We start from the raw sequence: 23,925 nt of genomic DNA on the forward strand, positions 1-23,925 counted from the left end.
GAATTAATCTTATTGGGAAACACATAGACTGAATGCATTACTGACTGACCGCTAATGCCACAGGATCTTACCCTCATGTCGTTCACATATGTGATGGGGACTGGGTTATTCTGATACTGATGGATTTTGATATGGTACTTTTCAGTTCATAATCTATAAACACTAATATAATATATTTACAAAAAATAAAACATTAATATCATCATCATCATCATCATCATCATCATCATCATCATCATCATCATATTTCTCTGTCTTTCAATCTCTGGGGAAGTCACCCACACTGACCCTCTTTTATCCACTTTATAACCCAACTCCACTTTCTCAGCCCCAGTATGACAGATGACAAGTTTTCTCTTCAGCAGATGCGACAGAGCCCAGTTGGGGGTTATGGAGTGTGTTTGATCAAGATGGTGGCCGGTCATTGCTTGCTAATGTTGGGGGGGACCTCATGCTGACCTCATTCCCCTGGTTTCTCCCTTATCATTGTAAGCTCTCGTTAGTCCAGATTCCAGGTGCCCACACCATCCCTGGGTCCACAGCTATACAAAAATGAAATGCTTCGTTTCATGGGGAGATGGAGAAGGGGGAAAGCAAATGACATTTGGATCTTCTTTTTTTTTTTGGATGGAGGTTGGGATGGGGGAAGTGGGGGTGGGGGGGATTTGTATCACTCAGGAAGCACCATGAAGGAAAGGTTAGTGTGACATAGACAGTGAAGAAATCGAATGCTTGCTGTGACTGCTATTCCAAGGTGCTGGCTCCTTTGGTTTGGTGGTCACCTGGAAGTGTCACCTGGAAGACCTGGTTATGAGACTGGGTGTGGTCACTGGCCTCAGCCTTTGCCAAAATGGTGTTAGAAGTGGAATCATGAAGTGGATAGTGGATAGTGGCCCCATGATTAAGGGACACCACCCTGACCCCCCGTTGTGAGGGGATGGAGTGGATGAATGAGGCACATATGGAAGGTATGTGCAGGAGAACGTTCCCTTATAGGGTAACAGTGTGATCGTAACCCCCTGCAAGACACAGTATTCTGATGCTGAAGGTGAACGTGTGTTCTGTCTGCTGTCCTAGAGAGCTTGTTCTTTGGTCTTGCGGTCAGAGCTCATGTTTACCTCCTAGAAGATCTGGGTTGGGGTGTGGGTGTAGCATCTGACAGCCATTGTCAGAGGGTGGTACAGTTGGACTTTGGTACCAGCTTTTTGTGGGCCTCATATGTTGGAGCACATTGGAGACAATTTGGACCACATGTAGTCATTCTGCATGTGCCCTTCTGAGACTCTGGGAATATTGTAAAGATGAAAGCTACTGGATCACAGTAATCTTTTATTTTATCTGGCTGTGATAAATACTTCAATTATTCCTAAATCGCGTCTGGGTTGGTCTATTAAGCATGTATGTTATAGACAGCGTTCCTAAAGGAGTCTGGCAATTTGGACAGATGCCTGTCTGACAGTGTTGTCGTTGTCATCAGCAGTTTCTGCATTTCATGATGAGGGCCAGGATACCTTGAGAGTGGGTTCAGCGCTGGCAACTCCATAGTCTCTGTTTATGTTTAGGTCTCCCACATGCTAAGGTTAGCGTTCCCACATGCACTTAGCAGCTCATTCTATATGCTAATGAGCTTCGTGCCCAGTGTTTGTTTGGGCATGCAGACAACCACCAGGCCATACAGAGATATGCCCTGGACTGCCCTTTGTGTGCTAATGGCCATTACAGTCAGCAATAAAGGGATGAAACGCATGATATCTAGTCATCGTGTCCGACAGCCTTGTTTACCGCGGTGGCAACCTTTGAACCACCCTTGAATAGCATAATTGATGAAGTGCATCTTTGGCGAGGAGGCCATTGCATGAACACCGTGAAGACATTGTCTGTGAGTGTCAGGAAACAAGGGGTGGGGGATGCACACTACACTGAAGTGTGGGTAAACACACATAAAGCAAACGCCCATCCTGAATCTCCCTTCCTCTGTGGCGGCCTGGCCCCACCCTTGAGCAAAGATACAAGGACCTCCTTTATTCCCGAACAAATGTGGACTCCTCAGTACAGTTAGCAGCGACAAAGGGAATCAAAGCTGGTGTGCATGAATGGTCGCAAGGTCCTGGCACGGTCGGCCGGCTGCTGGAGAGCGTGGCCGCAGCCAGAAGCAGATGGAAGATGAGAGGCTGGTGCCACAGACACCAGGCCCGCCAAGCACCTCTCGTCGGCGGAAGGGCACGGAGGGTAAGGCCAGGTTGGACCAGGGGAGGGACACGGGTACGGTGTGGTCAGTGGCCAAACGCTTTTCCGTACGCATGGTGTACGCGTCGTGACGATTGCGTGGAAGAGGCCCTGAAAAGAGGCATGGCTTGGCTGGTGGCAGTTGAGCAGATGCTTGGTAGGATCTGCAGAATTAATGACAGGCACACGCTGGCCTCACTTCATGTCCGGGAACGTTCAGACAACAACATCAGGGAACTTTGTAGGTGTTCAATTAGTTGGAAGTAAGGTCCTTCTGTCCACTCAATGGCACCCCAGATTTAGCCCTAATTGGACCAGATTTGTCCATAATGCTGGACTCTGGACTTTGTAATGATGGATGCACTGGATGGAAATGGGGTATAAAATCTCTTTTGACCAAATAACAAGCTTGATTAGCTGGGTGGAGACTCTTATCACCTGTTTATCATTTGCTTTCGCTAACATTATTCAGTTTGCTTGATTGTGCTGCGTGATTGAACACATAGATGTTTAGGGCAATTGAAAACAGGCATAGTAAACATTTATCCCATGCTAGGTTTTCAAATCTGAGATACTTGCAATCTTCCCAGCTCCTTTCCTCATGACTGCTCTCCAGAAGTAGAGATGTTTGGACAATAGAGGGATCTGTGTTGCGAATCAGGGCTAAATTCAATCCGGCAGCTTCACTTGACTGCTTCCCCAGGTTCAGAGGCCACGGATGCATCCGGTCGTGGAAGCAAACATTCCTCAGGGATCAGGTTCCCAGGTGAGGAATGATTCCCACCACAGCCCCACTGCCACAGTGGCAGACAGTGGCAGGGATCATCAGCCGATAGTATCCACTTGTCTGTGGCTTGTGAATATTGCACAATCGGGGGAACCTTCTCTCCCTTTGCAGTATCTTCTCTCCCTTAGATAAAACATATTTGTGGTGAACAATGGACAAAGTGTTCATGTCTTTTGCAGAAAGCCATATCCTCCATTCCTGTTGCATGTCAAAAGGTCAGTCTGTAAAGTTCCACTGGCCTTCTTCTCTACGTCAGTAGTCAAAATAAAATATTGTGACCAAACTCAGTGAAAAAAGCCCAGACGTACTGGCTACTGTTCTTAGTGGTAGAGATACTACTTCATACTGTAATATCAATGCTCGTGTCATCGTATTCATTAACAAAGGCCTACTGTGCAAAGCATGCTGGGATGAGTGTCTTTTTTGGTTCCTCTGGATTTGAGACGTTTTATATTTGAAAGTATGCAAATGCATTATGTATTTTATTTGTTTTGACTTATACCCAACCCATATGTTGTTCTTTGAGCAGAACACTCAGACTTGTGATCAGACTGTGGTTAGGGTTTGTGATCAGACTGTGGTTAGGGTTTGTGTCATTCAAGATGTGGTTAAAAAACAAAATGTGTCCTGACATGTTGCACCTGCACCAAAGACTGACTTGCAAACTGTAAATGTACGACTGTGCCATGGTCCTCATTTAATTTTGGAAATGAGGGCAACATTTCTTTCTTTTCAACCTTGTCCATTCACAGAAACAAAGACTCGTCTGACCACGGGGCCAGTTTGAATCATTTTGACAGCTTCTTATTATTGCTGCATTGGCTCTGGGCGAGTAGACAGATGACCATTGTTTGCCAATATCTGCCCTGGCCGGCACATTGTCCCCTGACATGTGAGTGGCATGCGGCTCCCAATTGCAGAATCCAGCCACATATACAAACACACACTCACGAGCCCAGCACGGGGACAGCTGCCCAGAAAAGGCGCCCTCGGTGGGAGGGAGCGCACGTCCCTCTCTGACATCACATATGTGTGTGCGTGCGTGTGTGAGCAAGCAGGGACCGTCCTCTTGGTCGGTGGTGGGGGGGGGGGGGGGGGGGGGGGGGGTGAGGAGAACCACCCGTGAGCTAGGACCCACTTTGACTGGAGCTACTGGACTAGAAGTAATCCGCTATCGCGTGGCTCTGGGAATCAGAATGACAGTTTGGATTGTGGACGAGAAAGCGGGAAGCTTTGCCACTTGGACTGTCCTCTTCTGTCTCTCGCAGGGGGTGGCGGGGAGGCCTGGACATATTGAAGCCGCGATTGCAGGACCGTCTACTGTCGTTTATATAACAGGATTAAAACTCATCAAATGAGCTGTTAGCAGTATCACTGAAAGGGGGGCATGACTGCTGGGTGAAGTGTATGGCCTAGGCTTAGACTGAAAGCCAGGACGTGTTAATAAGAATTAATATGCAGGGACTCTTTTAATCATGTTTACATAGATGCCAGCCAAACAAAAGGATGGAATGAGTAGTTTGCCCTAGAAAAGGTGTCCATTCAATGATTAAACCTTTTCACATTTGTATGAATGCCATATTTATAAAATCTGTAATATGTCATTCTGTAACTGTATAATTTCTCAAAAGTGTAAATGGATGTAACAGTTATTGCATTGACCATGCAGAAAACTAAACATTATTCCTTAACACACGAAAGGCATTTCCAGGCTTTAAACACTAGATTACCACTGGTAATTCTAGATATTTCTGGCTTTAAAATGATCATCTACTCACCTAATGCTGTTCAGTTTTATTACACCATTCAATTTTATTTCTTGCATGATACTGAAGCTGCAGTTAACAAATGAAACAATTCTAAAGGTTTTATTAATACCTTTTTTTGTCCCCAAATCTCCATGTTTAAAGGAGCTCAGAAATTTCCTGTGATGTGTAGAGACATATTGACTCAGCTGTGATGTAACATCCTCTCATGGTGGTAAACTTCCTCATAGCCTCACACACACAAAGAGTAACCCACAGCTTGTGAATGGATGTGCAGGTGTGTGCCCAGGTAGCCCCCACCGCCATCCATAAAGGAAGAGTTTACGTTGTAAATGTCAATATGTTTCTACTATCTACTATTTCATTCTCCTCCGGCACTCACCACCTGTCCCTTTGGGTGTACCGCGGTCAGGGGAAGTTTTGAGAATTTGTTAAGCAAATAAAGGTTTGCAGGTAGATATGCCATTTAAACAGTCAAAAGGATTTGCAGTTACATTTTAGAGTGGCACTATATAAAAGGTATTTGGAAAACAAAACTGTATGAAAATGGATAAGCCTTCTTGGCCAGGATTCATGAAGTGTTTAGAAGTAACTTCAACACACAGAATATATAAGTATGTGTGTGTGTGTTTGCGTGAGTGTGTGTGTGTGTGTGTGTGTGTGTGTGTGTGTGTGTGTGTGTGTGTGTGTCTGTCTGTCTGTCTGTCAATGCTGCAGTGACATCTTGGAGATCATGAATACCTGGATATAACAATGATATTGGCTCTGCCTGGCTTTACCTGTATACTGGGAGTGAGCTTAGGTCATGACCTCTGACCTAAACCTTGCCTTCTCAGGGTCACTAGTCCCTGTGATAATCTTTGCTCAGATGCTGACACACATTTCTTTGATTTACTGATGCATTTCTGTCTTTGCTAGGACGAGAGGACATTTAGATCTAATCTTTGCTTACTCATCACCGAGTTACAGCTTAGTGACATGACACGTCTTAGTGGCAGACATCTTAAGGTGCTATAACTGTTTGTGCTCTTTTGCCTAATATGTTAACGATGTGTATTATTCGGACTGTATCACACCACTGGTCATGCGGCGTATCTTTGAGGGTGCTAGGAGCAGACGGTGTGCTTTACGCTCTGTTGTGTGGCCTTGTAGAATGTAGAGGTTATTCTGTTCTTCCCTATTCATGATCACGTGACCAGCTGGCACTACGAGCTCCTAAAGAGACAGCCATTACACGGCCTCTGTCTGCAAGGCCAGGTGGTGGACACACCAGCCCTCGGGGGTTTCAAGGAAGCATAACTAAGACATCTACTTCATGTCCAGGCAAATTTACAGTAGACAAGCAATTCACAACTTTTGTCACTCGTGTAGGAGACATTAGTCAGCATGCTGAATCACCGAGGGAAGAAGTGATCTAGAAATGAAAGACTGGGGATATAATGAACCGAGATCAGCGTTGGCTGTTTCAGACGGGTCGTCTGCGTGAGGGGGAGAAGAACCTCCCAGACCAAACTGCTGTGTCTTCAGCTCTGGTTCTGTAACCTGTCTTGAGTCCATCAGGCAGGGCGTCTGTGACCGGCGCTCGAGTTGATTCAGGGAGAACCGTGAATGTATGGACAGTGAGAATGTTTCTCCTTTCTGCCTTCTCCACAGAACTTCCTCGTGATACTCCTGGCAGCCAGTCCTTGCACCTGCTCCGGACTGAAAGGCAGACGGACACTTGACCACGGGCTCCCGGCTCTCCAAGGTGCAGCTGCTGTTCTGTTCTGCTCTCTCATTATGGTAATATTGGTATTGGTGTTATTATTTGTAAAGTAACGTTTTGATCTCACTGCCCTTTTGTCTGCTTGCTGGATATCCTCTTCACCCTGTGGAGTGCTGATGTGGTTGGCTGATAAGGCTGTTATCACCGAGGCACATTGTGAGGTATGAGGGCCTCCACCTCCACCCGTGGTGTGAGCCCACAGGGAGTTCATCTCTGATAACTCTCCCCCAGCCCTGGCCAAGGCGATCGAGGAGGAGGCCCTTGATTATCAGGTTCTACACACTAACAGCTGGCCATCTGTAACCTGCTTCTCCGAACATGAGAGGGGTGGAATATTACCACCCTCTCAATTACTCCCTTTTCAAGTTGCCCTGCCTTTATGATTGGGCAATGGGAAGGATATAACATAGAAATGGGGAGGTATTAGTTAATACAATACACCAAACAAGTAAGTCAAGTGTTTTAAAGGGTTCCCATGGATGTCTGTCTGTCATGCTTTATCTATCTTTTAAAAACTTAAAAGAGAGATCGCCCAAGCTTTGACCTCCAGAGATACCTTGGCTCTTGCCCCGGTGGAGTTAATGCTGCCCCAGATAGGTTCTGAATTTGGAGGCTGTGTCTTGTGAGGCTGTGTGTATCCCTGTGGAGTTGGTCAGTCTAGTGGAGTGTTAACGAGCCAGTGCCAAGATGCGCCTCCCCTTCAAAACAAAACTTGACTTTGCCCATCCGTCAGTCAGGTGCCTTGCCCAGTCATTCACAGGTTAATTTTCAAGCTCGGAAAATCAGGTTACAACTGTATCTATAAAATCTGATTAAAGTGGCCTGTGTACATTAACCATCTGAGTGAGGGAACAGAGTCAGAGGGGGAATGAATGTCACAGGTTTGGCTAAGGGCACTCTGAAGCCATGGCGACGGGCCGAAGTCGCGTGAAAGGCCGTGAAACCGCAGTGTCTGATCCTTCTTTCAATCATTCACCCACAGGAATGTCCAAGCTGCCCGAGTCCTCTCAGAGCTTCCTCACGCTCTCCTTCTCTCACCTGGCCAGCGAATTCCTGGGCCGAGGAACAACGAGGGACCTTCTCTCTCCCGTACGGCCAACGGAGGTGTTTGCTCTTTAAACGCCCGCTTCTGTATTTCTCCTTACTCCCTCACTCACTCTATTTCTGTCCCATTATGTTTACAGGACAGGAAGACAAATTTGTACAAGCTGGGTCTGTTTGAGAATTTGCTGTTTGCCTGCTTGGTGTCTGCGCACAAACCTGCATGTAGTCATACAGCTGAATATCCAGATTGCTTTCAGAAAAATAAAACCTGCCGTGCCACTACAACGCCATGATCTGCACTAAATATGTATGTAGTGAAAAAATGACACTACAAAATAGAGTATACAGTATGCTTTAAAAATGCTTTCCTGAAACGTGATCGGCCATGCTGTGGCCTTGTTGACATGGCGATCTGAAAACGCTGTCTCACCTGCTCAGACATCAGACGAACAGACGTTCGCCAGAGGCCCAGACCACCGGCTCCTACTGACACCACACCTATGCCCCGCCCCTGCCGAGACCACGCCTACCCTTCCGCCTTCTGCCTCAGGGATCGGAGCTCCGCTCTCTGTGACAGTGACAGTGACGACTCACGTGGCCCTCCGGCACCAAATGTGCTACCTCAGCGTTCTCCTCATAACGCAGTCAGTCAGAGGTGCTGCAGCTTCTCACAGCCTGCCGGCCGTCCCCCTGTCATCGAGCGGCGCTGACCGGAGAGCCTTGAGAAGCCAACACAGCCCTCCCCGGTGGGGAGCGGATCGCTGGGACCACCAGGCGTGGTGCGGGGTGGAGGGCCCCTCATGATCTCAGCACTCCGGCTTGCCTAAGTGACCCTCAGCCATCAAAAATAGCAGGCTATATCACCGGAGTGCACGGGGGGACTTTTCTATGACCAGACCAAATAAAAAGCTTTATGAAATAATCTGAGCTGATGTTTTTGAGGCATTGTTTTGTGGAACCCGTCTGTTCCATTGTTGGAATTCCTGTGTGACTCATAAAGGAAAGTGTGAACGAGGGAGTTTGAGTTTTGCTATTAAGGAGCGAAACATGAGTCATACCTTTGATTCTTTCAAAGAGACCACCAAGGTTACTCAGTAATGTTTTGTAACAGGGAGTTGTTCACAAGGGTTGTATTTGGGTACAGAAAGTTCTGATCCATGACTCAGAAGTTGTTCTATTTGTAGGATTTCAATGCAAACTTATTTATATCGCTTTATTCTCCCACTGTGAACTTATGTATCGTGTACAATAGAACAGTCTCACAACAATGCAGACAAGTTTTTGACTATGGGGTAAATTGAACTGCGCTCTAATGTAATTCTGGGATCTTTTCTATGTACTCTATCAGCAGATCAGTGAATATGCTGTTATGCAAGCTGCACTGGTCACATTATGTTTTTAGTTTCGCTATTTCACGTGGCATACTTTGCACCCGAGATGCGGGTTAAGCCGTGAGAGTGAGATCCAGGGCTTTTTCCCCCTGTGCCCCCTACCACTGATCATTAACTAACCCCTGCAAAAGTGTCCGAGTGCTTTCACAGCGTACAGCAGCAGAGGTCGCAGCCCAACACACCACGCGCTGCCTGCGTACCGCCGTGGGAAGAAAGTCATTTATTGACCAGTCATCAGGTTCAAACCTCGTGGCCATGGCTTCAGTCAGTACTGCGTCCTGCTGTAGTCAGTCCTGCTGTAGTCATTCCTGCTTCAGTCAGTCCTGCTGTAGTCCTGCTTCAGTCAGTACTCATTCAGTCAGTCCAGCTTCGGTTAGTCCTCGTTCAGTCAGTCCTCGTTCAGTCAGTCCTCGTTCAGTCAGTTCTGCTTTAGTCATTCCTGCTGTAGTCAGTCTTGCTTCAGTCATTTCTGCTTCAGTCAGTCCTGCTTTAGTCAGTCCTGCTTCAGTCAGTACTCGTTTAGTCAGTCCTGCTTCAGTCAGTACTCATTCAGTCAGTACTCGTTTAGTCAGTCCTGCTTCAGTCAGTACTCACTCAGTCAGTACTCGTTTAGTCAGTCCCGCTTCAGTCAGTACTCGTTTAGTCAGTCCTGCTTCAGTCAGTACTCATTCAGTCAGTCCTGCCTCAGTCAGTCCTGCTTCAGTCAGTACTCATTTAGTCAGTCCTGCTTCAGTCAGTACTCATTTAGTCAGTCCTGCTTCAGTCAGTCCTGCTTCAGTCAGTACTCATTTAGTCAGTCCTGCTTCAGTCAGTCCTGCTTCAGTCAGTACTCATTCAGTCAGTCCTTCTTCAGTCAGTACTCATTTAGTCAGTCCTGCCTCAGTCAGTCCTGCTTCAGTCAGTCCTGCCTCAGTCAGTCCTGCTTCAGTCAGTACTCATTTAGTCAGTCCTGCTTCAGTCAGTCCTGCTTCAGTCAGTACTCATTCAGTCAGTCCAGCTTCGGTTAGTCCTCGTTCAGTCAGTCCTGCCTCAGTCAGCTCTGCTTCAGTCAGTACTCATTTAGTCAGTCCTGCTTCAGTCAGTCCTGCTTCAGTCAGTACTTATTCAGTCAGTCCAGCTTCGGTTAGTCCTCGTTCAGTCAGTCCTGCTTCAGTCAGTACTCATTTAGTCAGTCCTGCTTCAGTCAGTCCTGCTTCAGTCAGTACTCATTCAGTCAGTCCAGCTTCGGTTAGTCCTCGTTCAGTCAGTCCTCGTTCAGTCAGTTCTGCTTTAGTCATTCCTGCTGTAGTCAGTCTTGCTTCAGTCATTTCTGCTTCAGTCAGTCCTGCTTTAGTCAGTCCTGCTTCAGTCAGTACTCGTTTAGTCAGTCCTGCTTCAGTCAGTACTCATTCAGTCAGTACTCGTTTAGTCAGTCCTGCTTCAGTCAGTACTCACTCAGTCAGTACTCGTTTAGTCAGTCCCACTTCAGTCAGTACTCACTCAGTCAGTCCTGCTTCAGTCAGTACTCATTCAGTCAGTCCTGCCTCAGTCAGTCCTGCTTCAGTCAGTACTCATTTAGTCAGTCCTGCTTCAGTCAGTACTCATTTAGTCAGTCCTGCCTCAGTCAGTCCTGCTTCAGTCAGTCCTGCCTCAGTCAGTCCTGCTTCAGTCAGTACTCATTTAGTCAGTCCTGCTTCAGTCAGTCCTGCTTCAGTCAGTACTCATTTAGTCAGTCATGCTTCAGTCAGTACTCATTTAGTCAGTCCTGCTTCAGTCAGTCCTGCTTCAGTCAGTACTCATTTAGTCAGTCCTGCTTCAGTAAGTACTCATTTAGTCAGTCCTGCTTCAGTCAGTACTCATTCAGTCAGTCCTGCTTCAGTCAGTCCTGCTTCAGTAAGTACTCATTTAGTCAGTCCTGCTTCAGTCAATACTCATTCAGTCAGTCCTGCTTCAGTCAGTACTCATTTAGTCAGTCCTGCCTCAGTCAGTCCTGCTTCAGTCAGTCCTGCTTCAGTAGTATTGAGCCCTCTCCAGATAAATGTGCTTCATGAAGACTTCACCAGTCACAAAAGGACTCATTTATGGTTTCATTCAGTATCATCTACTTATTGTATTGCATTTTAAATAGCAACTTTTGAAATATTGATATGACCTCTGAGAAGTAATTCAGTAAATCAGTAAAAAAATATATACACCTGACTGCTGACAGGAGAAATAAAATTAGTATTTTCAGGTTGGAGGCTGATCAGACTCCTGATTTGTCCTCAGCGTTTTGTTGTTGTCCTAAAGCAAACACTTCTGGTTTGCATCATTTTAACTTGCAAATGGGAGAGAGAGAGAATGGGTCCTTACACCTTCACCTGCCTGGTTGAATCCAGAGCGGAACCATGCCTTCCGTTGCCTTCCCACCATTAATCTTTACCCTGACATCATTGATTAACTGCCTGACTAACGATTATTTAGTGTCCTTAATTTATCAATGCTGCATTGTTTACCTCTGATACCAGCCACCCTGCTTGGGCGAGGGAAACCTGATTAGTGGCTGGGTGTAAATGCGTCCCTGATCGTTTGTTAGCAGGCCTGTCACCTCGAGCGCAACCTGCCGTCCTACGGAGGGCGGGCCGTGCTCCTTTGGCCCTGTGTGCAGATCTGTGCCCTCTGACCCCTGGCTGGGGGCCAGGGTGCTCACGCCATGTCACCCTGCTCCTCTCGTCCCAGCATTCTCTGCTCTGGCAGGGCTGGCCCGCCGCAGCTGCCCTTAGCTCAGCCCTGATAGCGACGGGTCTTTCATCTGCCCACGCGGCGATACACCGCCGGTGCCCTTTGTTCTCCGAGGTCGTTCCCAGTCCCAGGCGTTGTGAGTGACTCGACAGAAACGCTCCACACACACACACACACACACACACACACACACACACACACACACACACACACATGCGCACACACACACACACACACATGCGCACACACACACACACACACACACACACACACACACACACACACAGAAAAGAACATTTTACCTCCATCTCAGTGAATATGAGATGACTGCAGTGCATCAGCCACCCCTGTGTTATCTGTTATTGTGTGTGTTAACTAACAACGGGTTTAAGAGATCACCTAAGATGTAGCAGACCTAGAGTTCAACACGAGGCACTTGTTGGGCACCAGAAACCTTCCCTTAGGCATTAGGATTGCAATTTTTGATGCAGAAAATCAAATCTAGTGTACATCTTTCTACATTTGCATGTGTGTGTGTGTGTGTGTGTGTGTGTGTGTGTGTGTGCATGCTGAAGGCCTAAATGGCCACAGGTGTGTAGTGGTAATTGGATGAGCGGGGTGCAAGGCTGAGAGGACTGGAAGTGTTGTGTCTGAGAATGAGTGGTGGCCCCTCCGAGCAGAACGGGTACATGGGCCCAAGGGCCACAGGGGGCCGCGGGGGGCCGCGGGGGGGCCGCAGTGGGCCGGGGGAGGCAAGAGGAGATCAAGGGTAACCCAGGACATATTGGAGGTCAACGCTCTAACACCCAGCCTTGCCTGGCAACCACTTCTGGAATGTTCTCACGGACTGCGCAGGGGAAGTCGGGAGCCCCCAGACAATTGGCCGAGAGTTAATATTGGCCTTCCGGGTCAAAGGTTAAATTTGGGGAGGTCAGGCAGGAGTGCTGGAATGAGCTGGTTTGTAGAAACGGTGCCTCAGTTTTTATAAACTGTCCCTCAGAACTGCTCACAGAAGGGGCCCGAGAGAAGAGTAACGTTCTCCAAGCCTTAGAACACCCATTGGGTAACAGCTGGCTTTGGAATTGGGTTACCTCCTTCACACTGTACAATAGGCAGCGCTGTCAACCATATGCAAACAGATGTTCGTGTCATAAACAGAGTTATTCTTCAGTCTTGGACTGCAGGAACATAAAATGTTTATTTATGACAACACTGAGTGAACTCAGCGTTCTGAGGGCATCTCTCCAAACTGTAATGCCATGTGACTTCTAGCAACAAGGTAATATTATTGTGGTGTTGTGCTCCCTCTGTTCATTTGTCCATGCTTATTTATCCTCCCATTCATTCATTCATTGGTTTGTTCGTTCATTCATTCATTCGTTCAATCGTTTGTCCAGTCATCCATTCATTCATTAATTCACTAATTCGTTCATTCATTTATTTGTTTGTTCATTTGTTCATTCATTCATTCATTCATTTGTTCATTTATTGGTTCATTCATTTGTTTGTTTGTTCATTTGTTCATTCATTCATTCATTTGTTCGTTTATTGGTTCATTCATTTGTTCGTTTGTTCGTCCATTCACTCATTCATTCATTCATTCATTCATTCATTCATTCATTCATTTGTTCATTGATTTTTTGTTTGGCTGTTCGTTCGTTCATTCATTCATTCATTCATTCATTCATTCATTCATTCATTCGTTTGTTCATTTGTCTGGCCTTCCTTTGCCCACAGAATCTTTAGATTACCCAGAATGACTGACAGGATCATTCTTCATGGGCCATGCAGAAGGAACTTAAGAGCCCCCCCACCCCAATCCTCAGCTCATGTTACCCTAAGGGGCTGGAATGCATGAATGGTGCCCTCTTCGTCTCAGAAGCGAACTCCTTCATTCACAACTTCTTTATGCCGTTAGTCATCTGACCTACACTGTTCAAACAGAGGTGGATGCCAAGATCACAGAACATAACCCTTTAGCCATAGAGCTGTTATCAGTGTTTACCTCTGAAGGTGTCTGAGAAGTGCAATGGAATATATGTAAACAGTTCAGTGTCTCCATGCGCTGCCTGGCAGGATATTCGCGAGAAGCTCTCTGGTGTTGCATGCAGCATAGCTCTGCTGTAGACTGACTTACACCGTGTTAGGTGGTTAATTTTTTTAAGCTGCTTTAGTGTTGGAGATCAAAAAGGAATTCTCAGTATTCAGCAGAATGTTAATTGTCGATAGTACTTATCGTTCGATTGCATTATATCAGAGTCATAAAATGTAGTTAAGAAAAACTATCAAAGGGAGGCATCTATTTTATGAAGTTGAATGCCTGTTTATTGAGAACAAAGCTCTCTTCTCTGTGTCTGTTGAAGAGTGTTTTACTTCGGGGCGTGTCCACACCTTTTATTAACGCATGGGAGCCAGAAACGAGTTGTTCTTGCGAGAAAAGAAAAGGCCTGTCATATTTACGCACCTCGGTAATGATGGAGCTGTCTCTCATCACCTCCGGTTCACTTCACCTTCTTTTATTCTCTCGGAGGCTGAGCGATCGTCTGGACGGTTAACGCAGCTACACGTAAACGGAGGACAAGGCCAGCCTAAACAGAACCGGCGGCTTTGTAGGCTCCGGCCATGGCCCTTTGACAAATGAGTCCGGTTTCGTGCTAAAGCAAACAAGGGCCCCAACCCAGGTTGTCCTTCGTGGCCTCCTGCTTGACTGATAGCACCTGGTTTGCTGGTGGGGATTCTTAAAGCTTCTCGCACACCCCCCCCCCCCCCCCCCACACACACACACACACTGCCTGTTCACAGGCCCCTAGGACACGGCCCCGAGGTGGGGCAAATCGAGCGTGGTGACCATGGCCACCCCACCCCCCTCCGCCCCATACCCTGACCCACCTATACTGCTTCCTTGCTCCCACACGTCTCTTCAAGGTCAGTGAGATGTTTCTCGTGTCTCACCTTTAACAGCTGACCCTAAAACAACCACCTCTTAGACCTCTCCCTATAGGGCGCTACAAGGTTAACAGATGTTACAGTTTAAAATGGTGGGCATTTTTTTTTTGTGAAAGGAGTCTTTTGAGTCAAAGGAATTTTTTTTACCCAGAAGTGCTAATGTGGCTAATAATGAATACAAACTAGCAGGGAACAGATAGCATAATTCAAATACGCTTATGCTAGCTGTTCACCACCTGCAAGTATTACTGTAAGTCTTATCAATTTGGGGGTTTAGTATTTCTTTGCTGAAATTGGAACAGACTATCAAACTGTACATTTTCAGAAATGTAGATTCTGTTACACAATTGGGAATGTATTTTATTCTGTACAAAATGGAGGAATGTTGTTAATGACACCTGACTAAATAAATGAACATTCCATCAGGCACAGCAATACCATCAGCAGCGTTTATCAAGAAGTTCCTTAAAATCTTTTGGGCTATGCAGTATGTGGGGGGACCACGGTGTTCTTGTCTACCCGTCCGTCTCCCCCCACAAAGGCCCATGAGTCCACAGCCTCGGTCATGTCACTTTCAATCAGCTCTGATGGAAATTTGATTTGACAACTTGGAAACCATGATAATGAAGAAAGCTCTGAGTGCAATCAAACCTGCGATTCCCACAAAAAGAAAAATCTTTGGTATGAGTAAAAAATAAGTATTTCTCCTCATGGCATGTTGCTAGTAAACGTAGACTACACTGGTAGTGTTAACAGATGGAGAACTTCGCTGCAAGCAGAGGACTGACTTGGGAATACATCGACATGATGCTGTCCAGTATGCCATATTTTTTTCTGATATTTTACACATTTTATCTTCTATTCACATTTTTTGTACGTTTATTGTGACTTTCTTAGATCTAATTTCAATATGAATATTTCATCATAACTTTCTTGGTATTCATTGTATGTGCTTGGTTCAAAATCATGCATTAAGAGGATTTCAGTTGTTTTCTGTGTAAAGTGATAACAATCTGCCACATCACCGATGCCTGAAAAGGCAATTCACGAGAAGGAACCCCAGATGATTTGAGATCTATAGGAAATATTAAGGAGCACACTTTAAGCTAGTTTACTTTACTCCTTTTAACATCTTGCGACTGTTTAGGGGACCTATTTCTGAAGGAGGGGGGCAACCCTTAATATTGCATGTAACATCTCACAGCACCCACAAAAGAATAAAATAAAAATCAAGCTGTTTAATTGAATGAACTTGGACTGTAGTGTCCTAAATCAATCACTAAAGACTTGCAGTTCAGCAAAGTTCCTCAAGGTGGTGCTTGTATTCCAGTGGCACTAGTGAAGCAGAGGGGGAGGGTGGTTATGCTGAGTGAATTCGTAGGAGATGGGACTCTTTCCAGACCTAAATGACAGCTCCTCTCCTCCTGTCTCTAGGTTAGCTTCCTATTGCTAGCATTAGCATTACAGTGAGCAGGTTCGTATTGTGTAGCACTCGGGCAATCAAGATTCAACATGCAGGCACAGTTTTACATGGTTGTTAATAATGCAGCACTGTATGTAAGAGGCTTTTATGAGTCATCGGATGCAACAAGGCCCTGCGCTTGATCCACACACGACATGCTGGCGTGTCCAACATGCAATAGTGGTGGCAAGGGCATTCAGGGGAGGTCAAGAGCTTCTGTTTGGCCTCAGTGGGACTGAGCTTGTAGCGCCCCATGAACCCTCCAGAGCGGCTTTTTTTTGGGGGGGGGGGGGGGGGGGGGGGGGAACTCGAACCAACGTTTGATGCCTGGTATGCATTATAATGAGCAGAAGAACGAGGCTATTTTCCTGCAGTGCAAACATGCAAACATTAGTAAGTGAACACGGTGAGCTCCGAACAGGCGTGTTGTCTCTCTTCACATAAATACACTAATAGACAACCACACGCTCACCCTCCCCACAGCCCAACCCCACACTCACCCTCCCCACAGCCCAACCCCACACTCACCCTCTCCACAACCCAACCCCACACTCACCCTCCCCACAGCCCAACCCCACACTCACCCTCCCCACAGCCCAACCCCACACTCACCCTCTCCACAACCCAACCCCACACTCACCCTCCCCACAGCCCAACCCCACACTCACCCTCCCCACAACCCAACCCCACACTCACCCTCCCCACAGCCCAACCCCACACTCACCCTCTCCACAACCCAACCCCACACTCACCCTCCCCACAGCCCAACCCCACACTCACCCTCCCCACAGCCCAACCCCACACTCACCCTCCCCACAGCCCAACCCCACACTCACCCTCCACACAATCCAACCCCACACTCACCCTCCCCACAGCCCAACCCCACACTCTACCTTAAGCAGGTCCAAATCCGGTGGAATTTCAAGCATTGATCTTTCATCAGGCAAGAACTGTACAATTATCCTGCTGCCCCGGCTGCCTACCTGTCCTGTAGTCCCTCTCACACACGACCCACCGCTGCCTTTGTTCACACCAGAGGCATCGTCTGATGTTATTCTCTCATCAGTATTGTTTACTGTACAGTACTGGAGTACTCTGGCTGTGGTGTGTGTGTGGGTGTTTGTGTGTATCTCTGCACATCTTGGTTTTTTTTTGTGTGTATGTGCATGTGGTTGTGTGTGTGTGTTTGTGTTTGTGGGTATGGGGGTGTGTGTTTGTGTATGTGTGTGTGTGTGTGTTTGTGGGTATGGGTGTGTGTGTGTTTGTGTGTTCGTGCTTGTGTGTATGTGTGTGTGTTTGTGTGTGTGTGTTTGTGTTTGTGTGTGTGTGTGTGTGTGTGTGTATGTGTGTGTGTGTGTGTGTGTGTTTGTGTTTGTGGGTATGGGTGTGTGTGTGTTTGTGTGTGTTTGTGTTTGTGGGTATGGGTGTGTGTGTGTTTGTGTGTGTTTGTGTTTGTGGGTGTGGATGTGTGTGTGTGTGTGTGTGTGTGTGTGTGTGTATTGGGGGCGGCATGCATACCTTGACTGATGCATGTGTGTCACCATACAGCCCTCCCTCATGCAGTCTACTCACCCCGCCTGCTTGTGGCTCTGAGTTCTCATGGGACGGTAATCTACAACAAAGGCTTCCCAGCCCACACACTAGGCAGGGTAAGGCTCCCACGTAAGCTCTCCCTCGAGCCATGTGCTCCTAGGCCCAGCTCGGCGCACTGCGACCTGTAGCTCGCATCTTCGGCCACTTCCGCGCGCCCGAGCGCTAGTGGAGAGGTGCCGGAGCTTTTCCCGTGAGTCAAACACACTTTCCCTCTCGCCGCGATCATTCCAAAACTCCCACACAGTTCCAGACTGATTCAAAGTTGCACACATTCCAGTGAATTCCAGATAAGTTAGGTGGAGAGCATTCTTGATTGGGGTGGTTGCCTTCTGAAATGCAGAGAATAAAGACACACTGATAGGAGATGGAAGCGGATGGCTGGAGCACCCTTGAGCGCTGCACCCAGAGCTCCTAACAACACCAACGTTTTGCAGCTTGTTTTTGTTAATCTATTTTTTTTTTGCCCGTATATTTTCTTTGCCTCCTCCATGTCTTCTTCCTTACTGGAGGTTTACATACTGATTGGAGGAGATATAATATTTCTGTGTTCCACAGCACTGCGCAGCAGTGATGCTATAAGACCATCAGTTTTCACTCAGTGGAACGATTATCAGTCAATCTGTCTGTTTTCGAGTGTGTGTCTGCACACGTTGCCTCCAGAGTGGCCAAGTGTGTGAAGATCAGACCCCACCAAGGCTGTTCTGGTTTTTCGAGCCTCAGCCCACGTCGGGCCTATGGATTCCGGACTCTCCGTGCTGCCCTGCTGGTTACACCCCGCCCATTTTAAGGGGGAGGATGTGTTGCATAAGCAGGCCAGACAGAGCTATGGGAGAGGCTTCCCATTTTGATTGAAACCCAGCAAAGAGATCGGATCCTGTAAAGACCACGTGAATTTCCACCCGCTGCTCAGAGAGGCCCAGAAACATGCTTTATTCATTGCATTCTGATGTTGAATGTTTTTTTTTATTTTTATTTTTAGAAAGGCTTTCCTCTGGAAACAAATAAAATTAAATGCACTTTCTGCAAAGTTTTTGCAACTCAGCATTAAACATACTATGGAATGCTAATGCAATGCATTCTAATGCAATGTCCCCAGAATAACGTCTAATAATATGTATAATATAAATAATAATAAATCACCAAGCTAATCTAAAGTAAAGATGATGCACCCTATGCTAAGTGCAAAGTTATTGTGCTGTGCAAAGACAACTTCCTCTGCATATTGACAGAAATAAAGTCAATATTTGATATTTTAAACTGTGGCCTAAAGAGAAAGAACGCAGTTGTTGAGCAGACAGTTGACTTATTTTAATTGGTTAAATTAGTATAAAATCATTCTAGGGCGCATGCACAATTTTAGCTTCTCTCGGTTCCTGATTTCTGATTCCCTTAAAAAGATTGCACAATAGTTTCAGTGAAGAACAACTGAGTCATAAGAAAGGTGCCCGGAGCTTTTTGTGAATGGTGTGGGGGGTGACATCGCAGCGATTGGTGGATGAGAGGAAGTGATGTAACCAAGCTGCTTGTTCTGTTCTTTCATTGGCTCAATGACAGAAGTCCCTGCCCTAACAGTGTTGCTATGTCTCTGTGTGTTTGTGCATGTGTGTGTGTGTGTGTGTGTGTGTGTGTGTGTTAGAGAGAGAGAGAGAGAGAGAGAGAGAGAGAGAGAGAGAGAGAAAGAGAGAGAGGGAGTGTGTGAAAGAGCAAGATTATTTTACTGTATCTGTCACTGGGCCAGACATTGGTTCAAAACCACAAAGCAAAAACATTCTCCTGTCAGTAAACCAAGGGAACTCTATGGTTATTTTCCACTTCCACTGTGAGTTTCTAGCAGTGAGAGGAGAGAAAAGGGAAGTGTGCTTAGCCGTGGTGGTTGTGCTTCCTTCCTCTGTCCTTTGGGTTTATGAATCAGGATCTTTGCTGGTCCAGACTTTCTCATGCAACACTTCAAGCACAACCCTCTACTCTTCACTCCCCACTAATGTGTCAAGGCAGCCGTGACAAGAATCGCTAGACAAGCAATCCCCCATACAGCTCTTGGGGAATTTCATGATCAAGCGTTTCCTATTGACCTCCTAAGGTATTCTGGGTTTTCTGCTCTGTCATTAAAACCGAAATCTGCAACACAAGAGTGCATACGTGTATGTGTTGTTTCCAAATTTTAGTTTACCAGCACAGTATAACCTTCCAGCGCACACATGTGCACTAATAATGTCTCAGTGGATATTAGAAATGTTGTCTCGGGTGTGATACCCAACAAGTGTATCTTGTCATGTTTTACGCTGATGCGTTGCATAAATGTTTGCACACACCTGTACAGTTGGTTGGTTTGCGTGGTGATCAGCTTGTCAAGAGTTTGCCCTTGTGAAGTGTGCTGGTGCCGTTTTCAAGGAGCCTAGGTTACCGTGACCCTTCACCTCTGGGCCTTAGGCTCCGTGTTGAAGTGACTGGACGTTATTCAGATTGTGCGGTGAGGGGTTCACTCCAGGCATGCCTCAGTGAAACAGTCGAGTGACTGCAAATGAGTGGAACAGTGCTGTAGGAAGAAGCACGAGTGTGTGTGTGTGTGTGTGTGTGTGTGTGTGTCTGCACTATAATATGCTTCATGCCCACAGGCTGCTAGGGATGGCCTCACAGGGAGAAGCTTGCTGTTTGGGGTTTGTGGATGGGTTTCTTCTTGGGCCGTTCATCAAAGTATCTGTGGCTAAAACCCTTTCTTGCCTCCCCACACATGCATTTTTTTTTTGCATGATGGTTAGAGCAATTTGGGTTACAGTATGATTAATTCCTCAGTTTGGAGGACGCAGGGGTCACCTCAGACCAGTGATCCCACTGATTCGGTGACCTGTCGGTGAGCATGTGACTCCATGAAAGATACCTCACATGACCACAGGTCCTATCAATGGCCACGGGCCTAAAGGAAACTCAAGCTCCACATTACACGTGGCTCGCCAGGGCTGGATTTGACGTCATGCGTCCGTCAGCGCCAGGCCACATGAACTCCACGTTGTCCTCGGCCGTAAAAAGGGTGGAGATGCTGGAGGAGCACAAGCGGCTCTTCTGTGGAAAGGCCTCGCTAATCGGCGACACATGCAGAGGGAAGACGAGGGCCTGCAGCAGGGCTGTGTCTAACAGTCTGGCCCACACGGCGCTGCTCTGCAAGATCCAGATCAGCTGCACGTCCACGATACGACGGCAGCGGGGGAGGGGGCGCTTTTCCTCAGCCGTCGTTCGAGAACTTTGTCCTGATGTTCCTGGAGCCGCCACAAAGCCTCATGTCGGCTGTCCCTGTCTTCCTGCATTCTGTTCCATGCTATCGTTTTGAGAAAAAAAAGGCCACAGCATTTCACAAACAGCTGGGAATTCTCATTTGCTGGCCTACGGAAAAGATTCGTTACCATATTAGAAGTGTCTTTGTGCCATTCACGGAAAATCAAAACTTTTCCGGGCTGCGGGCCTCTCTGTAAACACAGCTGATGAATGCACTGTATTGAACTTGAGCGTTTGATACAATGTGCGATCATCCTCTGTATAAAAATTATGCAATGTTTACTTGGGCAGCTTTATAATGACCCTAGCTGAGAGACGTTGGAGCCTTCTGTTGATGTTAAGCTGACCTGTATAATGGGAAAGACCTGTCCTTTTTCTGTCTTGGCACAGATGATGATGTGGAGGAAAACTCCTTTGGTATGTAATCTTTTTCAGAAAGATACTTAGGCCATGACACACGGACCTTCTGCGAGCTAGGGTCACGTTCTCGTGGGCACTTGAAGCTGCGACATCTTGCCAAAGGCAGACATGGCTGCTACAAAGAGGAACCGAGTTTTCTCGAGACGTGCATTTTGTGGAACGTGGAATGACATTTGGTCTGAGTGTGTCGATGTATAGATGAGGAAAAACGGGCAAGGGAGAGCAGACAAGAGGAGGGGGGAGAGGAAGAGAGAGAGAGAGAGAGAGAGAGAGAGAGAGAGAGAGAGAGAGAGAGAGAGAGAGAGCAAACAGGCCCCTGTCCAGACGGCAAGCACATGTACATGTAACAGGAGTCCTGAATTCCACAAGGCTTTCTGATCTTCTACTCCCCATTAGGCAGGGGAGAGGGAGCCGGCGAGAGGGGCTGGGGGTTAGAGAGGCTGGCCAATCTGATCAAATATCAAATGGGGGACTCTTCTACCGGCCCTCTCAAAGCCTTGGGAACATCTGATTGGATCTGATTTCCAGCTGAGGCCCCTGCAATGCGGCACATCCCTGTGAAAGACGATGACCTGGGGGGAGTGGTTGCTCCACCAGCCCCTGCTCTTACCTCCAGGAATGCCATCTTTTGTTTGTGTTTGTTTAATCTGGTCTTATCATTTTTGTTCATCGTCGCTGCTTGCCATCAGCCGTTTCCTTTTGTCCTTTATGGCGCGAGTGCTGCTGTTTAATGGTTTAAGGCTGAAGGACGTGCAGGTACTGGACGCAGGTTTCTAGTGACCTTAACGCATCCTTACTTTGCAGTTTTTCTTGCACATTCACATCCTTTCCTCACAGCGTTTGTTCGACTCACATGGACTGACGTTCTGAAGGGATCACTACATCTTGCACACTCCCTGGTACAGACTACAGGCACTCAAGCAACCAGTGTGTGCCTTCGCTGTTTTAAGAAATGACTCACATATAATATCATACACCTTAATGAATCCATAAGCAGTGCTCATCATCTTGATAAAATGCATTAATATTTATGAGAATGTATTCAGTAACAGTTTGATGTGTGGATCACTCTATTCCTACAATTAAATAATAATAATAATAATCACTGTTAATGTACTTAATTGATGCATTATGGTTACCATGGCAAAAGCATCAAGATATCCTCTTGTAGCGTTTTGACCAATAAGTATTAGATGTATAACCTAAGCAGACACAATATACTAATGACTGTAACTTAATCTTGGGTTGACCCAGAGACAGTCAACCTGTGCGAAAATGCTCTTAGATACGATACCAGTCAGCCTGGAGTATCTTCCAGAGGCACTGAAAGAAGCCACGCATGACTCAAACAGCAAATAGCACTCTCAATCACTCTGCTGCTCTGCGGAAGGCACAGCCCTTCTCTCTGGGATTCAATCATAGCTGTGAACAGTTTACATTTACTCTGTGACAGTAGAGTGACAAGTTGGAACATGGTTGTTTTGCCACTGGGCTTTGCCACTCCCAGGGAAGCCTTGAAAGCTTGTTTCCAAATAGAACTCGTTTGGCTTGCTGTGTCAAAAAAGAAAAGACAAGAGAAAAAAAAGACAAAGTTATATTAGTTTTTAGACAGGCAAACACAAGGATCAGAAAGATGGTGGGAAAAATATTCTGGAAGAGTCAGACGCGGCCTGTCGGGGCTTGAGCAGGTGGTAGTGCTGGTGATTTTAACTGGATTTGCTAACAGGAAGTTTAACAAGATCAGATCCTGTGTTGCTAGATTAGGATGCAAGTCAGTGACTTAAAATATATTTGTCTGACTGAGTTAAGAAAATGTGTATCAGCTTTTGCACTTGTCCGTCTCTATGGGTCCTTTGCAAATGCAAATCCAGTTTTGCACTTCTCTTTTTAGAGAGCAGCGCTCTTCATTAACGCACATTCATTATGGCACCTCATGTCAGCTGACGGGTTTAACTTCTGCCTCTACAGCTAAACTACCGTGCTGTGTTTCATTCTGCTACGGAGCCAGAAACTTGAGGTTAGAACGGACAATAGGCAAGCAGCCATTGACAAAAATAGCCAAATGTCGTTAGGACTTGATAGGAAATCACATGAAAGCTTAAATGGGAACCAATGACAGACATGCTGACAAGATGAACCTGCGGAGGGGGGAGGGTCACCCCGGGGTTGGGGTGGCGGTGTTGGACAGAAAGCCGCCGTGACTGGCTTCTCACCATCCGGTTTTGTGAATGAAAGCTGCCCTCCTTTGCTCATGAAAGGATTAGGTCATTTAGGGTTTCTGTGTCTTATCTTAAATCCTGTTTTGGAGTTTAGAGGATGCCTCCCCTCGGTTACTGAGACTGGGCCGCTTTCTCAAGGAAACCCTGTGGCCTTTGTAATTTTATGCTGCCGGTTTTTCATGTTTAAATGGTTGATTTACGGCAGAAAATGCTGGTATAGGGCAGGTTCGGGGCTCAATAATAGCGTTTGGGATATGGTGTTGTTTAACTACAATAGGCATTAGAAAGAGTGGGCTAATCGCGTGGAGGTATGCACAGTTATATGAACGTGGTAGC

The 23,925-nt window shown here is 46.7% G+C and overlaps 1 long non-coding RNA gene across 3 annotated transcripts; it reads left to right on the forward strand.

Annotated features, from left to right (window-relative positions):
• Positions 1–1,913: 1,913 nt before the first annotated feature.
• Positions 1,914–8,487, forward strand: LOC143528459 (uncharacterized). Of its 3 annotated transcripts, none has more exons than XR_013134460.1 (3): positions 1,914–2,229; positions 6,433–7,648; positions 7,729–8,487. It is a non-coding gene; the product is annotated as an uncharacterized LOC143528459 (long non-coding RNA). The 3 variants fall into 3 exon arrangements; XR_013134459.1 differs by having other exon boundaries at positions 6,433–7,633; XR_013134458.1 differs by having other exon boundaries at positions 6,433–6,526; positions 6,656–8,487.
• Positions 8,488–23,925: the final 15,438 nt, after the last annotated feature.

The sequence above is a fragment of the Brachyhypopomus gauderio genome, chromosome 12, assembly GCF_052324685.1.
Source record: "Brachyhypopomus gauderio isolate BG-103 chromosome 12, BGAUD_0.2, whole genome shotgun sequence".
Lineage (NCBI taxonomy): Eukaryota > Metazoa > Chordata > Actinopteri > Gymnotiformes > Hypopomidae > Brachyhypopomus > Brachyhypopomus gauderio.